This window comes from Dama dama, chromosome 3 (genome assembly GCF_033118175.1).
Source record: "Dama dama isolate Ldn47 chromosome 3, ASM3311817v1, whole genome shotgun sequence".
Taxonomy (NCBI): Eukaryota; Metazoa; Chordata; class Mammalia; order Artiodactyla; family Cervidae; genus Dama; species Dama dama.
This window is the reverse complement of record NC_083683.1, coordinates 24,411,203-24,424,739: the sequence shown is the minus strand read 5'-3', so window position 1 is coordinate 24,424,739 and position 13,537 is coordinate 24,411,203. Positions and strand designations below refer to the sequence as shown.

The window sequence follows — 13,537 nt, the reverse complement described above, 5'->3', positions numbered from 1 at the left end:
CTCATGTCTCCTATGATTCTTGCACTGCAGGCAGATGCTTTACCTGGTGAGTCCCTCAAATAAGCCTTTAGAAAATGTCTAACCCATGTACAGTAAGATTCAAGGGAGGACTGAATTGATAGTGTGGTGAGAGGGACAAATTTAAGACCAAAAACTCACTGAAAATGAAAACACAGTCACTAAAGTAAAGCCACAAGGGAGGCAGTTAAGAACAGAAAATCAAGTCACCGTTAGATAAAAATGAGAAACTCACTCAGAACTCCCATGAAAGCCCTAAAAAAATTAAATCATGAGAGAAAATAAGTGAGAGAGACAGAGAGAGATCCCAGTGTCTAAACCTTTGGTTCATTGGAATTACAGAATTCCAGAAAGAAACAGACAAAATAAAGAAAACTTTGCTCATATAAGAAAGACCTACTTCTTTGTGAAATTAACAAACTATTTCTAATATTCATATATGAAATATCTAAGCCCCTAAAAAAAACCCAAAACTGTTGAAAAAGAACCAAATTGAGGATTAACCCTATCTGATTATAAGACTTCCTATAAAGCAAGAGTATTTAAGATAATATTATATTGGAGTAAAGATAGTCAGAAAGTGTTTTGGGACAGACTGAGGAGTACAGAATGGACTCACTCCTATATGTTCAAAAGACTTCTCACAAAGGCAAAAAATCACTTCAGAAGGGGGAAGGAAAGTCTCTTCAAAAAAATGTGAATAAATAATTGGATATTCATATAAAGAATCTTGATCTTTGTGTGCCATACCATACAAAAAATTAATTCAGAATAGATCATGGGCCCAAATTTATAAGTTAAAATTATAAGGCTTCTAAAAGCAAACACAGAAGAACATTTTCACAAGAATAGTTGAAATAAGCATATACTTTTTTTTACAAAGCAATAACTAGAAAAGAAAAAATTGAAATATTAGAACTTATCAAAATGTAGAACCACTGTTCATCAAAAGACCTCATGAAGTAAATGAACAGGCAAGCCATAGACTGGGAGATATTCTCAGAGGATGAGGTGGTTAGATAACATTATGGACTCAATGGACATGAATTTGAACAAACTCCAGAAGACAGTGGAGGACAGAAGAGGCCAGTATGCTTCACTCCATGGGGTCACAAAGAGTCAGACACAACTTAGCAAATGAACAATAATAACTAATATACAATAAAATCTGTGTATACAGAATATATAAGAATATTCCTACAATTCAAAATAAAAACACATATGATACAATAAAATTGAGCAACAGACTTAGACAATTCACAAATGAGATACACAAATGGCAATAAGAAAGAGAATTTTGTGCAATACCATCAAACATTAGGGAAATGCAAAATAAAATCAAACAGGTACATACCACATGTCATAATGGATAAAATAATACTGACAATACTAAATAGAGGATGTGAGACAACTAGAATTCTCATACATTTCTGACAGGGGTGTAAAATGTTACAACTATTTCAGAAAATAGTTTGGCAGTTTTTTTTAAGGGTTAAAAAATTCACGTACTCTACTGCCCATATATTTTCCCCAGAGAAATAAAAACGTACGTCCATAGACAACTTGCATAAGAATGTTCATAGAAGTTCAGTTCATAATAGCCCAAACTAATAACAACCCAAATGTTTAGCACCAGATTTTTGCATTTCACTCTATGTAAATTTTGTACCATAAAAATAAAAAGTTATAAAAGGAAGAAAGACCTGAGTCTGAAAATTCACAATGTGTTTCATGTTCAAAGAAAACCTAATCAACAAAATCACACTTGGTATAATTGAGTCAGATGGCTCAAAATGGAGTGAAATCAAGTTGCATATAGACTTCTTTCAATGACACTCAATCACAGAACACTATGAAAGAGTATTTCTACCATTATAAATTAAAGGGTAATCGTGCCAGAATTCAGTATTTGGCAAAGTTGTCATTAATGTGTGAAGTCAGTTAAAATACAACCTCAGGTATGGAAAGACTCAGAAAATACACCCAAATATTCTTCCAGAAAAAATCTAACCCAGAAGCCAAAGTCTAGGTTTATAATACCAACTTAAATTAACAACAATCAGGAAGGAATTTGGATCGGAATCCAAATCATTGTAGGAAATAAAACAAGCAGTAAAAGAAAAATTGGATTTTTTTTAAAATGTAAGAAACAATACATATGCAGGCAGAGAAAATATGGTTTTAAAAAGGACTTACAATCCTTTATTGAAGAGATTCTTAAAAAGACTGAGTAGTTGGCATATACAGAAAAATGTGAGAGGCAATTCTATTGCAGAGGAGAAACAGAAAATCATACTGATTTCCTATTTACCATGTCCATGTAGTATCATTTACTACAGGTTCTTCCACTGTAGAATGGGTCCTTCATGCCCCTCATGAGGCTGACCCTCAGGAACAGTGGCTTTGGCAGCGCGGGCAGGAGGGCTCCGGATCCCTGCCATCTCCCCAGACCCGAGGCTCTGCAGGTCAGAGGTGGCCGCCGCAGAGTTCCGCCTTCATGTCCCCGCCAGCCCGGAGCCCGCGAGGGCAGAAGGTCGGTCCCTACCCGGCGAGAGGATGGTCATCTGTGTGTTCATCTCCTCCTCCTCGGGCTTCGTGGTAATAAAGAAACAGCAGGATGTGGTTAGATGTCTAGAAACCACAAGAGCGAGGTTTGAGGAGGTGGACATCCCAATATCAGAAAAGCAGAGGCAGCGGGTATATAATAACATCCCCTAGAGAAGACACCTGCTCAGGCAACCCACTGCCACCTCAGATGTTTAATGATGACCAACACTGGAGATTATGACAGATTTTTGAATCCAAGGAGAGCAATACAGTCCTTTCATTCTTAGGCCTGAAATCACAGTTGGCCTCAAAGGCAGAACCTGAGCGAAGACAAGTGGAAGAGGATGAAGATGCCTTTCGGAGTCTCCGCTGGGACTCAGCACACAGCTGCTAACCTGATGCATCCCTGTGACGGAAGCCACATACATGATCAGTGACTTTGCTCCTCATGGAAAAGGTGTTTGGGAAAGACTGGTCTACTGGGAGTACATGATTGCTTTAAACCAAATCAGGACTGTGGTGGGTTTCTTCTTATTTTTCAGAATCACCTGTAGTTGCCTCACTTTACCCAGAGGATCTGTCACCTGCTCCAGTTGTGCTTCCTAAATGACTGAGTAATAAGTGGGTGGAACCATCAGAGAGAAAATACTGGATCTGCCCTGGTTTATGGTCGATGCCAGGATTGCTCAAACCTGCTTCTCTTCAAGCTACCTAGGTGATAATCCTTGAAATTAGTCTGCCAGGCTATTAGAATATTTTGATCAGAAAGAAAAATAGCAATGTTGGTTGACAAAGGGCTGAAGGTCTTTGCTGCAGAATCAAATATCACTATTCCAGTGCTTTGTCATAACTGTAGAAAAAATTAGATGTTCTAGCCTCCTTTTGGTGATGGAAATTCTTACCCCCATAAAGCCTCCAAGCCCCTCCTGATGTGTCCAGAAATCACAGTTGATTACAGTATGTGATCAGAACCAAGTTATAGGGATGAAAAGAATTGCTATTTTGAAAAATATATGCTTCTTGATCTCTTGCCAGGGGCAAGTCTCACCTAATGCATAAGATTGCTTAAAAGATATATTTTAAAAGGTGCACTAATCAGATAGTAAATGTATAAGGACATTATCTGACTTGTATCTGAAAGTATTTCAGCTCTGGCAACTTAGTACGCAGAAGTGCACATATATTTTAAAATGCAGCCCCCCTTAACTAGTAGCTGCTTATATATTTTGTGAAAGGATTATATTTTTTGAGAAAGGAAGATCTTGGTTAGATGTATTTTGTGAACCCTTGATGAGGCATATTAAAAGATAACTAATATTGCTGTACATTTTAATATTTTGTCCTGTGTTACTGGCCCTCTAACTCTGCCAACTCATATTTCTGGCCACTGCCCAGTCCCAGATTTTCAGAGTAATGTAGGCACATGTTCTCATTCCCTTATAAGTACCAGTGATTTTTCAGAACAGAGTACATACAGGAAAGAGGCTGTCAGAGATTCACTCTGGAGTGTACACGGCATGTGAAATCTCTCTTTGAAGTGCTTGCAAATAATTACTGAACCGGTCTACTTCATTAAGGCAGAGGTTCCTTTTCTGCAACCTTGTCCCTTCTCACACTTTTTAGAGTTTTTAGTTGCCAGCCTGGGAATAGTCTTGCATAGGATAAACTCTCAGAAGGCTGCCTACAATACTCTGCTCTTAGCATCCTGACGGTGGACTTGCCTTTTAGATTCTGAGCAGGAAGCTTGTAAGAAAGGAAAAGAGCAAAAGAATTACGTTCCTGTCACTTGTGTTCTCTCTCCCTCCAACTTGCTAAATGTGGACTCTAAAGAACTTGCTGAAGCTGACATCCCAGCTTGAGGTTTTCAGTCCAGGACTACAATCAGAAGAAAAGCATTCCACTGATTCCTACTTGACTAGAACAGACACATAATCCACAGTTTTCTCTGCAAGGAAAGCTGCTGTGAGTATGAGTGCTTAGTTGGCATTAAATACAATCCAGGTCACATTCCACTTGATAAATCCCAGGGACTATTCAGGGAATTGTTTTTGAACTGGGTATTGTGTTCAAGTTTGATAAGACTTAGTATTTCTTTTTAAGATACAGCATTTTAAAAAATTGATGTTACAGTGATCTAACTTATATTTTGTCTGCTCTTGCCGGTGAGTACCAAAAAGCAACTTCATAGGACTGAGTCTTTGGGAGTTAAATTCTGGGGTCATAGGATCAATACAATACTTGCCAGACCAAGAAAGCTACTCAGACTTCTTTGTCTCAAAACCTTTGAATTACTCTGTAGCATATTCTCCTAAGCAGACTAGATGAATAGGAGAGCTAAATTATTATCACAGTTACACACTATGTTCACTTGCACTTTTTTTTTTGGATCAGCAAAGAAAATGGAGAGACCAGCTTGAGTTGGTACTGCGCTTGCTACAAGTGAGCCAGAAGCCCATTATGTGGCATTTCCCATGGTATGCACGCTCTCTGGAGTCCTGAGGGTATTGCTCTCTGTAACCACATCTTACCTAAACCTGTTCAGATAATATCATGCCCTTGTGGTGTTTTACCAGCTAAATTCCAAACATGTAATGATTTTCTTCATCCCTTCTTTAACTAGCTGCCTTTGGATCTGGATAATCACCTAGGAAAGAAGTGGATGGGAATTGTAGACATAGATATTATATCAGGAGCATTTCAAGACAGAATTTTTCTTTCCTATAGCAGGCTTGTTGGGGCATAGGAAATATGCTGCTAAAACTCAGATTATGCCTTTTTAAAATTAGACAAAATATAGAGTGATATATATATATATCTGACATATTTCAGTGATAAATTATATATTATATATAATATATATAATTATATATATTATATTTATTATAATTATATATTATATATTATAATAATTATTATATTATATATTATATATAAATATATTATATATAATTATATTATATATTATTATTTATAATTATATTATAATTATATATAACATATTTATATATATATATATATAATTTGAATTTTTGGAAACTTTAGCTATGTTGTCAGCTTTGGAAAAAGTATCCCAGTTGTATTGTGTTGGGCTGGCATTGTACAAAAATTAACAGCCATATTGGTCTAGAAATGTCACTGTATTAAATATGTAAGGTCTTATCTACTTGGATTTGATTACAGAAACTAATAGTCTCTAAATTTAAAAAAATACATGTGACTTTGACTCTTCAATCTCAGTTTCAATATTTTTTTCCTGCCTTTACTTCCCTAATCACTCAACTTGTATCTCATTCTCAAAGGACCTTGCCTTCTCTTAGTTAGACTGTGGTACAGAGGAAGAACAGGATTCTGGGGTTCAAGGAAATCAGAATTTCAGTCCAAGCCTTGATCATTTCCCAGCTTACCCTAACATATATGTATTTTTTCTGAGTCCACTTTTCTCTTGTATAAAATTAAGATAACGTTCCCCTCAAAGAGGTATTTGTGAAAATTGAGTGATACCCCAGTATCATGCCTCAAAAATGGTAATTAATGAAAAAATGTGTCTACTGAAAACGTTTTGAAAGATTAACTTTGGTACATTTGCCTTTCAACTAGAGTTTTGATGTGTATCAATAAGTGTATTAAGGGATTTCATATAAATTAAATCATTTCATTTAATTACTCAAAAAGGAATGCATTTCTAAAGGTAGAACTTCAATTTGGGAGGAAGTCCTAAAACTTGGGCCAGTTTATGACATTTCTGTGTCCTCTTGATAATTAAGAAGGTGTCAAGAATCTAGAAATGAGAATTTAGGATTCATCTCATTAGAAATTTTCACTTTTGTAAAATCAAGTGTCATGGAATTGAAATCTTGAGAGCTGTCCAAAGAGTAAAACTATTACATATGGAAGCAAACCCAAAGAATAAGTTTCTGTGGATAGGGTTCACCTGCACCTAAGGGAAAAGATATGGAGACTTTCTTCCCTTCTGCTCTGTTGAAACTTCCTTGCTAGTGTTTAGCAGAATGATACAGCTTAGGAACAGCATATTGAGTGGGTATTTTCAAGTGTTTTGTTCACACAGCTCAAGAAAGGAGATTGCAAAAAAAGAAAAAGAAAAAAAAAACCTCTATTGCAGTTAGAAATAGAGTGGATCAGTCAAAGATCTTGAAAGAATTTACAATATCCCCACACTAACTGGACTTCAAGAAGCTCCTTCACTTGAATTGACACCCTTATGTTAACATTTAAAGTTAGACAACATTTAGAAAAACATTCAACCTTCCATTGTCCCAATTCACAGAAGATAAGTAATAAGGCTCAATGAGTCTGCCTGGGTCAAAATGTTGAAAACCTTCATTTGATCACAGTGACATCTCTCTCTATTTAATGCTTTTTAAATACATTTGAGTTCTCACCACTTCCAGCATTTGTGATCCACTGAGAATCTCAGTCTCACTGTTCTTAGTCTGCTCTTCAGTAAAAAACAAATTGTAATACCCGTACCACTCACCTCACTGAATTATTTGGGAAGAGGACTGAAGATAATATAAGCAAAAGCACTTGACACTAACACACTGTAGCAAATTATAAAAGTGTCCACAGTTTTTTTCCTTCCTTGTAGCCATTTATTCTTTGCTATGTGTATTTGCATCTTTTCCCATCAAGAAGTGCATTTTCCCACCTCTAGAAGCTGGACTGACCTTTTGGCTTGTACTGACCAATAGACTGTGTCAGAAATCACACTGTAACAGTTCTGACCCACCTAGGCCTCAACAGACTCTGCAGTCCTCTGATCTCAGGGACTGGGGATTGGGGGACGTGGTCAAGGTCCCCGTGAGCCAAGTCAGCTGTGAGTAGCTAAGCCTAGATCCTCAGTGCTCCCCGATCAGCTCAGACTCATGAGCCAGCCGTACATGGACTACCGAGCTGAAGACAGGACAACTCTAGAAGTCTTTGATTATGCTTTCTTTTTATGATGGTGTTGGCATTCTTAAGGAGTTAAATAGGAGTTTGTAGAGGCTGAGACAAGGAACAATCCATGGGACAGAATCTGGCCTAATTCATTAAATTATGGGCCTTAGAATTCTTGTTAACCTCCCATGTAATTCTCCACAGTCATGTCCTCCTGCCCTTAACAGTTCGTTAGAAACTCAATTATATTCTTTGGGAATGAGTTCATTCCTCCAAAGCACCGAAGTCCTCATGCAGTGAGAGCAGGGGTTCCAGATAATGGCTTGCATTTTTTTTTTGAAGTGTCAGAAAACTCTTTTACCTATAGAAAAACACATAAAATATCCCTCCTACAAGGGGAGAATAAACAAGCTTTTACTCCCTGTGGTTTCTATCACTAGTATTTTTTCTAATAAACAGGTGAATTGTTAGGAAAGAGAAATAAGAGGAATACCGCTTATGAGTTAAAAACAGATTAAGAGTGGCATAATGGTACCCAGGGAATAAGATAGAAAGAAGGAAATGGGCTGATGCTCTGGGTCTGAGAGAGAGCAGACAACTGAGCCCAGTAATGGGATGCATTTAAGGTATAAGAGGGGACACAGGGAGGACTTTCATGACCAAGATGACGCTGCAGTGATGCCAACTCAAGCCAGCCCAGAGGACCCAACCCGGCACCCTAGTTTAGAAGAGGCAACTTACCCATTCAGGCATCTCTCTGCCCTCACACTGATTCTCTGCTCATCCTGCTCTAGGGTACCCCATCACCATCATCAGCCCTGGAGAACATGCTGCTCCCCAGCACCACCCCTGGACAATGAACAGGAAGAGAGGGAAGCATACAGCAGAGCTGCTGCTCCACTTTTCAGAAGGTGAGAACATCCAGGACTTGGGGCCAGACTCAGGACATTGATGAACCCCAAACCATGGGTGGAGGGGAATGAAAACCATGACTATCCTCTTACAAACGGACACCAAGAAGTTCTACTCCCCCCTCGGCCCTTCACAAACTCCTCAGGTCATTCCAGGCAGCACTGAATCCTATGTCAACCACAACTTACACTCAGTATGGTCTTCCCATTTCATACTCAATCCTTCTTCCAGATGAAAGGCTTTAAAATACTTGTAGCAGCTATCATGCCCTCTCTGTCTTCTTTCCTCTAGGCTAAGTTTCCCGTGATCTTTCAATTAGCAAATGAGTATGCCTGAATGGAGCCATTTGAACAAAGCTCCCAGTAGCCTCACTGAAGCAGGGAACCCATCCGTAACTAACAGTAAACATTAAATAGGGGAATCCCCTTGACACTGTCTGCAAGACAGCCATCAACACAGTGGGCCCTGGTAAACAAAGTCATCAGCGCTAGAGTGACAAAAATTAGACAAATTAAAAAGCTACTCCCGAGTGAACAAAAGATTGTTTTGTCTTACAAGGGAACTGTCTGGTATTGCTCAAAATGTAAGCCCTTTGAAGGCAGACCCAGCATTTCCTATTACTTCCCTGAGACCATCCTGCCCAGATGTGGACACATAATTTTCATTTAGTACATCCTTAGGGAGATGTTTGTAAATTGAATGTATGCTCTATCTCCCTTCCATCATCTTTAAAGTCAAAGGACAGAGGTGTCTACAGAAGGCTGCAATGGGGTACACATTTGTGCTGAGAAAATGGCATGCTGAATGGTGGGATTCCAAGATGAAATAAATTCACTTTTATGCAGAACAACCAAATTCACAGACTTCCACACAGCCCTAATGAAACTATACCCTGTATTTGATTAACACTGGAATTATAGATGTGAAAATATACATGAACTTTAACTGCAGAGAGTCTTAGAATCCCATTTTCCAAAAGAATCTATATTGTCAATAGGATAACAATTTTTCCAGTTTTAATTAAAAAAATGTTGGCATACATCACTGCATAAATTTAAGGCATAAAATATGATGGTTTAATTTATATACATGATGTATGACAGTAGGTTCAGCTAAAATTCATTTTATATGGATATGGTGAAAAGGAAAAAATGCCTTCTTTTGAGGAGAATTCTTAGGACTTACTTCTACTTAACAACTTTCTCCAACTCTTTGTGACCCCATGGACTATACAGTCCATGGAATTCTCCAGGCCAGAATACTGGAGTGGGTAGCCTTTCCCTTCTCAGGGGAGCTTCCCAACCCAGGAATTGAACCCAGGACTCCCTAGGACTGATGCTGAAGCTGAAACTTCAATACTTTGGCCACCTAATGCAAAGAGTTGACTCATTGGAAAAGACCCTATTGCTGGGAGCTGGGAGGGATTGGGGGCAGGAGGAGAAGGGGACAACAGAGGATGAGATGGCTGGATGGCATCACCAACTCAACGGACATGAGTTTGAGTAAACTCCGGGAGTTGGTGATGGACAGGGAGGCCTGGCATGCTGCGATTCATGGGGTCGCAAAGAGTTGGACATGACTGAGTGACCGAACTGACTGAACTGAACTGAACTCCCACACTGCAGGCAGATTCTTTACCAGCGGAGCCACCAGGGAAGCCCAAGAATGCTGGAGCGGGTAGCCATCCCTTCTCCAGGGGATCTTCCCAGCCCAGGAATTGAACCGGGGTCTCCTGCATTGCAGGCGGATTCTTTACCAACTGAGCTATTGGGGGAGCCCATGTCATACAGCAGTGTTAGCTATAGTCATTGTGCTGCATGTTAAATCCCTAGTTACTTATTTATCTTATAACTGGAAGTTTGCACCCTTTGACCACCTGCTCTAATTCCCCTCTCCCTCCCCTCCACCTCTAGTAACCACATTTTTTGTTCTCTCTTTTTTTAGTTTTATAGTTTTTGGTTCCACATATAAGTAAGGTCATATACTATTTGCCTTTCTCTGTATGGCTTATTTCACTTAGAATAATACTTTCAAGATTCATCCATGTAGTCACAAATGGTAGCATTATCTAGCTTTTTTATGGCTGAATAATATTCCTGTGAGTATATGTGTGTGTGTGTGTGTGTGTATACCAGAATTTATTTATCCAAATATAGTATCCATATCCAGTTACATATACTGAGTATATTTTAAGATGACATTTGCTGCTGTTGGGAGAACAAGGGGCAGGAATGTAATCAGTTAGAAGTTATAGCAATTGCCTGAATGAAAGGTAATGTTGGCCTGTGCCATGATGATGGCAGAGATGATCAAGCACAGTAGACAGAGGTAAGGTACATGTTAGTGGATTTGGCTGGTCATTATTAGATATTGTGGGTGGAGATGAAGCATGTTTGAAGAAGGCCACTTGAGTTTCTGACTTGTATATCAAAGAACTTCAAAAATATCAAAATGTCAAAGGAACATGAAAGGGAGAGTGTCATATTCTTCATGGTTAATCCCCCCAATTACTTCTTTCAAAATGACTGATAAATCCAAGCCAGTAGCCCTAAATAGGGCATGTTCTTCTCCTCTGCCTCTCACTCCCCACTGCCCCAGCATAGTTGGGGAGGGGTGTCTTAGAAAAATGTGAGATGGGGGAAGTTTGGAGTTTTCCTAGTGACTGAGAAACGTTACTGGTATTTTTTATCCAGTGTTCCAGAATGGTAAACATCCTGAGATGTATAAGACAAGATGACAAAACAAAGATGTGAATTGTCTGTCTTGCCTGAAGCACCAATACACCCTGTTGAGAAGCCATGGCCAAGGCCTCTTAGGATAATCTCATTCTACACACTAATAACTGGATTAGGGGTAGACCTGAGACTCTGTTTTACGCAAGGAGAAATGTCCTAGAGAACTTCCATGAAAGTTTCCTCCTTTCTCACGAGAGAGACAAAGGAAGAAAGGGCCCCCTTTTCCCTCTGAACAGTGTTTTCCCTCTGAACACTGTTTAGATGTGCTATCTGGAACTTCTGCAGACATCTTAGGAACAAGAGGCAGACCAATCTGAGGGTAGGGCTAATGAGGATGAAACAACAAAATAGTGAAAACAAATAGGACCTTGGCAACTTTAGTGAGCTGCTGAATCAAATAATCTCAGTTCCCCAAACCCAATCATGATGTTAGATAACAGTCTCCTTACAGTTTAAGTCAACTTGAGCTGGACTTTTTTTGTTATTTGAATTAGAAAAGATTTAAGGGACTAGATTTGATAGAGTGCCTGATGAACTATGAACGGAGATTTGTGACATCGTACAGGAGACAAGAATCAAGATCATCCCCAAGAAAAAGAATGGCAAAAAAGAAAAATGGCTGTCTGAGAAGGCCTTACAAATAGCTGTGAAAAGAAGAGAAGTGAAAAGCAAAGGAGAAAAGGAAAGATATACCCATTTGAATGCAGAGTTCCAAAGAATAGCAAGGAGAGATAAGAAAGCCTTCCTCAGTGATCAATGTAAAGAAATAGAGGAAAACAATAGAATGGGAAAGACTTAGAGATCTCATCAAGAAAATTAGAGATATCAAGAGAACATTTCATGCAAAGATGGGCTCAATAAAGGACAGAAATGGTATGGACCTAACAGAAGCAGAAGATATTAAGAAGAGGTGGCAAGAATACACAGAAGAACTGTACAAAAAAGATCTTCATGACCCAGATAATCACGATGGTGTGATCACTCACCTAGAGCCAGACATCCTGGAATGTGAAATCAAGTGGGCCTTAGGAAGCATCACCATGAACAAAGCTAGTGGAGGTGATGGAATTCCAGTTGAGCTATTTCAAATCCTAAAAGATGATGCTGTGAAAGTGCTGCATTCAATATGCCAGCAAATTTGGAAAACTCAGCAGTGGCCACAGGACTAAGTAAGTTAGTCGCTCAGTTATGCCCGACTCTTTGTGACCCCATGGACTGCAGCCCACCAGGCTCCTCTGTCCGTGAGATTTTCCAGGCAAGGATACTGGAGTGGGTAGCCATTTCCTTCTCCAGGGGATCTTCCCAACCCAGGGATCGAACCTGGGTCTCCTGCACTACAGGCAGATTCTTTACCGACTGAGCTACAAGGGAAGCCTGGAAAAGGTCAGTTTTCATTCCAATCCCAAAGAAAGGCAATGCCAAAGAATGCTCAAACTACCACACAATTGCACTCATCTCACACGCTAGTAAAATGATGCTTAAAATTCTCCAAGCCAGGTTTCAGCAATACATGAACCATGAACTTCCAGATGTTCAAGCTGGTTTTAGAAAAGGCAGAGGAACCAGAGATCAAATTGCCAACATCCACTGGATCATCAGAAAAGCAAGAGAGAGAAGCAGTCCTAAGATGGCGGAAGAATAGGATGGGGAGACCACTTCTTCCCCCACAAATTCATCAAAAGAACATTTGAATGCCGAGCAAATTCCACAAAACAACTTCTGAACGCTGGCAGAGGACATCAGTCACCCAGAAAAGCTGCCCATTGTCTTCAAAAGGAGGTAGGGCAAAATATAAAAGATAAAAGGAGAGACAAAAGAGGTAGGGTCGGAGATCCGTCCCAGGAAGGGAGTCTTAAAAAAGAGAGAACGTTTCCAAACACCAGGAAACACTTTCTCTGGCGGATCTGTGGCGAGCCTTGGAATCTCAGAGGGCAAAATAACCAGGAGGAAAAATAAATAAATAAATAAACCCCACAGATTACCTGTCTAACAGCAACCCCCAGCAGAGCAGCAGCCCAAACACTCACATCCCCCAGTAGCAAGCGGGGGCTGGACAGGGAGGCACGGGCTGCATTGCTTAGGGTAAGGACTAGGCCTGAATGCCCTGAGGGCAATCTGAGGGAACTAGCTTGAGATAGCAACCCAGGCTGTGGGAAAGCCCTAACTTAAGACAGCACCAGGCCCGCTCACAGAACAAAGGACTGAGCAGAGCCAGCTGGCTGCAGACAGGCCCATCCTCCACCAGAAACAGGCAGGCAGGGGCAGCCAGAGCCGGAAAGGGGCAATCGCAGCCCCAGAGAGGCATCCTCTACCAAACTGCAAGCAGACCTCTCCGCTAACCATGACTTCTTTGGATTCTGGATGGTCGACATCCACCGGGAGGGTCGCAGCCAGAGACCAGCTCCCCAGAATAGACACACGGCACACCT

General features: G+C 39.9%; 1 non-coding gene and 1 pseudogene across 1 annotated transcript; one reads left to right on the top strand and one right to left on the bottom strand.

Annotated features, from left to right (window-relative positions):
* Positions 1 to 2,574: 2,574 nt before the first annotated feature.
* LOC133049135 (SH3 domain-binding glutamic acid-rich-like protein 2) lies at positions 2,575 to 2,959 on the top strand (annotated as a pseudogene).
* A 9,448-nt stretch (positions 2,960 to 12,407) lies between these two features.
* TRNAY-GUA (transfer RNA tyrosine (anticodon GUA)) lies at positions 12,408 to 12,479 on the bottom strand. The gene has a single exon. It is a non-coding gene; the product is annotated as a tRNA-Tyr (tRNA).
* Positions 12,480 to 13,537: the final 1,058 nt, after the last annotated feature.